This window comes from Hemibagrus wyckioides, linkage group LG06 (assembly GCF_019097595.1).
Source record: "Hemibagrus wyckioides isolate EC202008001 linkage group LG06, SWU_Hwy_1.0, whole genome shotgun sequence".
Taxonomy (NCBI): domain Eukaryota; kingdom Metazoa; phylum Chordata; class Actinopteri; order Siluriformes; family Bagridae; genus Hemibagrus; species Hemibagrus wyckioides.
Genome location: NC_080715.1, coordinates 42,710,023 through 42,715,022, shown reverse-complemented (window position 1 = coordinate 42,715,022; position 5,000 = coordinate 42,710,023). Strand labels below are relative to the sequence as shown.

General features: G+C 35.9%; 1 protein-coding gene across 15 annotated transcripts in view; it reads right to left on the bottom strand.

Moving 5' to 3' along the window:
- The window catches only part of epb41l2 (erythrocyte membrane protein band 4.1 like 2), a 57,397-nt gene extending 56,380 nt beyond the window's left edge, over positions 1–1,017 (bottom strand). For all 15 annotated transcript variants that reach the window (XM_058393505.1, XM_058393506.1, XM_058393520.1 and 12 more), the window contains exon 1: positions 852–1,017. The gene's annotated coding sequence lies outside the window, so the exon portion shown is untranslated. The remainder of the gene's footprint in view (positions 1–851) is intronic.
- Positions 1,018–5,000: the final 3,983 nt, after the last annotated feature.

The following is a 5,000-nucleotide window of genomic DNA, read 5'->3' as shown; positions in this document are numbered from 1 at the left end:
ACTGAAAACACATTAAATATTAATTTTATATATATAATATTAAAATTAAATAATTATTCAATATATGATTAATATATTAATATTAAATAATTTAAATTATTATGAAATAATAAACATAAAAAGGTAATTAATATTTAAAAAAAAATTAATATTAAATAATTTAAATATAAAAATTACATTAATATTAAAAAACTGAAATTAATATTAAACTTATATTAATATTTACATATAATACATAATATTAATTAAATAAATGTTCAATACACTTAATATAATATAAAAATAATATTAAATAATATAAAAAATAAAATTATTACGAAAACACAAATTTATTTATTTATTTTCCCTACACTTTTAAATCTACTCATTAATTCTGGTAACATTAATATTTTTAAAAATATTTTTTAATGGGGAAAAAAAATACATAAATTAACAAATGAATGAAATATATATTTAACGGTCATGGCTTTGGGTTGCGTCCCAAACCACGCCGAGTCACACTACGTAGGGTCCACGGCGCCCTTTACCGCGCTCCCTAAGAAGTGCACTAAAGTAGATTTCATGCAGCCATTTAAGACTCCGCCCATGTCTCTTTCCCCCCAGAGGACGTTAGCGTTTAAATGCTTCATCTGTAACGCAGCAGTAAACACCGAAAGGACTTTAAATCACACAAACGACACGCGTTTAAGCTCAAAACGACATTTTAGCACCAAAAAACACATAAATCATGTAAGCTGGGTTAGTGAGTCTGCCGCATCAGCGCACAAGCTGCTTGTCAAGCCGCTCCATGTGTGTGAGAAATCCGACAACACTGCTGCTTTCTGCTAGAAATTCACACTTAAACTACATACCTTGAAGCTTTCGAGTGGAGATTAATCAACAGAGGTGACCCGTGATAAAATATTCCGACTCGGAAATTCTGCTGAAATGGATTAAAACCGAAAATTCCCAAACGGAAAATAATCAGTGTGTGAGGGAAAACCCAACAACTGGAACTCTGCCTCCCTCCTTCTTTACAGCTCCAGAAAACGCCCCGCCTCTTCAGCACGACTGGCTGGGCGGTTTCAAACGCGCAGAGATTATTGGCTGTTCTACCTGTCTGTCAAACGTAATCCGTGCATTTCTATTGGTTGCCTCCAAAAGTGAGTCACAAAACCCGGAAGCGTGATTCGGAAGTAAATAGCGCCGACTATTGGGATATTTATAAATAAAACACAGAAAAGTTATGGATTAAATTACAAATAATTAAGCTAATAAAGGTTGTGTCTTGTTAAATTCGTCCACAAAGCACTGAAATATGTAATAAACAAAAGAGTTTGGATAAATATGACATGGTGAAGCTGAAGAATGCTAACATGCTAAGCTAATCTGACGTGAAATAAAGTCAACAAATTCTAAAATATTTTCCGCTTTAAATATTTACTAACCATAACAAAAAACAATCTAATAATAATCTAAACATATAATAATAATAATAATAATAATAATAATAATAATAATAATAATAATATTCCTGCAGGTGTTGCCAAATCTCTGAATAGAACCTTTTTCTTGCCGATCTTCCGGAGAAATAAAGCTAACCTAGCAGCCCCAGAAGCTAATATTTTTATCTTTAAATTTAATTTTATATATTTAGATCATGTAAACGTTTTAAAACCGGCCGTACTGCGTAGTAGAAATGTGTTTATCCCTTATCTGTGATCAGACACACCCCATGTTTTTGTCACAGGTACACCTTGTGTAAAGACAGACAGACAGACAGAAAGAAAGAGACAGACAGAAAGGAAGAAAGAAAGAGACAGGCAGACAGACAGACAGACAGACAGAAAGAAAGAAAGAGACAGACAGAAAGGAAGAAAGAAAGAGACAGGCAGACAGACAGACAGACAGACAGACAGAAAGAAAGAAAGAAAGAAAGAAAGAGACAGACAGAAAGGAAGAAAGAAAGAGACAGACAGAAAGGAAGAAAGAAAGAGACAGGCAGACAGACAGACAGACAGAAAGAAAGAAAGAAAGAGACAGACAGAAAGAAAGAAAGAGACAGACAGACAGACAGAAAGAAAGAAAGAAAGAAAGAAAGAGACAGACAGAAAGAAAGAAAGAAAGAAAGAAAGAGACAGGCAGGCAGACAGACAGACAGAAAGAAAGAAAGAAAGAAAGAGACAGGCAGACAGAAAGAAAGAAAGAAAGAAAGAGACAGACAGAAAGGAAGAAAGAAAGAGACAGGCAGGCAGACAGACAGAAAGAAAGAAAGAGACAGACAGAAAGGAAGAAAGAAAGAGACAGGCAGACAGACAGACAGACAGACAGAAAGAAAGAAAGAAAGAAAGAAAGAAAGAAAGAGACAGACAGAAAGGAAGAAAGAAAGAGACAGGCAGGCAGACAGACAGACAGACAGACAGAAAGAAAGAAAGAAAGAAAGAGACAGAAAGAAAGACAGAGAGAGACAGACAGAAAGGAAGAAAGAAAGAAAGAGACAGGCAGACAGACAGACAGACAGACAGAAAGAAAGAAAGAAAGAAAGAAAGAGACAGACAGAAAGAAAGAGACAGGCAGACAGACAGACAGACAGAAAGAAAGAGACAGGCAGGCAGACAGACAGACAGACAGAAAGAAAGAAAGAAAGAAAGAAAGAGACAGAAAGAAAGACAGAGAGAGACAGACAGAAAGGAAGAAAGAAAGAAAGAGACAGGCAGACAGACAGACAGACAGACAGACAGAAAGAAAGAAAGAGACAGACAGAAAGGAAGAAAGAAAGAAAGAGACAGGCAGACAGACAGACAGACAGAAAGAAAGAAAGAAAGAAAGAAAGAAAGAGACAGGCAGACAGACAGACAGACAGAAAGAAAGAAAGAAAGAAAGAGACAGGCAGACAGACAGACAGAAAGAAAGAAAGAAAGAAAGAAAGAAAGAAAGAAAGAAAGAAAGAAAGAAAGAAAGAAAGAGACAGGCAGACAGACAGACAGAAAGAAAGAAAGAAAGAAAGAAAGAAAGAAAGACAGAGAGAGACAGACAGAAAGAAAGAAAGAAAGAAAGAAAGAGACAGGTAGACAGACAGACAGAAAGAAAGAAAGAAAGAAAGAAAGAAAGAAAGAAAGAAAGAAAGAAAGAAAGAAAGAAAGAGACAGAGAGAGACAGACAGAAAGAAAGAAAGACAGAGAGAGACAGACAGAAAGAAAGAGACAGACAGAAAGAAAGAGACAGAAAGAAAGACAGAGAGAGACAGACAGAAAGAAAGAAAGACAGAGAGAGACAGACAGACAGACAGACAGAAAGAAAGAAAGAGACAGAAAGAAAGAAAGAAAGAAAGAAAGAAAGACAGAGAGAGACAGACAGAAAGAAAGAAAGACAGAGAGAGACAGACAGAAAGAAAGAAAGAAAGACAGAGAGAGACAGACAGAAAGAAAGAAAGAAAGAAAGAGACAGAAAGAAAGACAGAGAGAGACAGACAGAAAGAAAGAAAGACAGAGAGAGACAGACAGAAAGAAAGAAAGAAAGAAAGAAAGAAAGAAAGAAAGAAAGAGACAGAAAGAAAGACAGAGAGAGACAGACAGAAAGAAAGAGACAGACAGAAAGAAAGAAAGAAAGAAAGAGACAGGCAGACAGACAGACAGACAGAAAGAAAGAAAGAAAGAAAGAAAGAAAGAAAGAAAGAAAGAAAGAAAGAAAGAAAGAGACAGAAAGAAAGACAGAGAGAGACAGACAGAAAGAAAGAAAGACAGAGAGAGACAGACAGACAGACAGACAGAAAGAAAGAAAGAAAGAAAGAAAGAAAGAAAGAAAGAAAGAAAGAAAGAAAGAGACAGGCAGACAGACAGACAGAAAGAAAGAAAGAAAGAAAGACAGGCAGACAGACAGAAAGAAAGAAAGAAAGAAAGAAAGAAAGACAGAGAGAGACAGAAAGAAAGAAAGAAAGAAAGAAAGAAAGAAAGAAAGAAAGAAAGAGACAGACAGAAAGAAAGAAAGACAGAGAGAGACAGACAGACAGACAGACAGACAGACAGAAAGAAAGAAAGAAAGAAAGAAAGAAAGAAAGAAAGAAAGAGACAGAAAGAAAGACAGAGAGAGACAGACAGAAAGAAAGAAAGACAGAGAGAGACAGACAGACAGACAGACAGACAGAAAGAAAGAAAGTTTTAAACATTGTTATTAAAACAAACAAATGATAGAAAATAGAGACAGAAACTGGACACAGAGATAAATGAAGGAAGAGAAGAATCATCATTTCTCTAGAGATGAATAGAAATGACGGTGCAGGCGTAACACAGCAAAAACATTTCACTCACCACAACACGTGCAGGAATGTCCAACAGGAGGATAAATCAACATGGTCCGGTCCAGTCCGGTCCAGTCCGGTCCAGTCCGGTCCAGTCCAGTCACACGATCCATCACGCAATCCACAAAACAGAGACAAAACAAAGCAGTGAGACCTGGTATAAAAAATAAACCTTTTTTCTTATTGTTTTTCTCTATATTCTCGATCCAGATGAGTCCAAAAAGTGGGAGAAAAACACAATGGAGGCTCATGTCACACTTCTGCTGGACCTTTTTTTTTTCTGGGATTAAAGCGCCGCTGCATCGCTCTAAATCCTACTGATTTTTATGCAAATCATTGAGCTGAACTTTTAATGGGGGAATGGAGTTAAAGGAATTAGAGTTAACAGAGATTAAACAGAGACGCCACGCTTGTATGCTGAACTTTAACAGCAAAGCTACATACAGCATTCATTTTCACCCCAAACACCAAGGGGGGCACAAACTTTTACACTCTGCACAAACCCTATCAGGGGATTCATCTGAAACACTACAGAGATACAGGAATTTCCCTCATGGGATCAATAAAGTATCTATCTATCTATCTATCTATCTATCTATCTATCTATCTATCTATCTATCTATCTATCTATCTATCTATCAGTATGTCTATCTATCTATCTATCTATCTATCTATCTATCTATCTATCTATCTATCTATCTATCTATCTATCTATCTATCTATC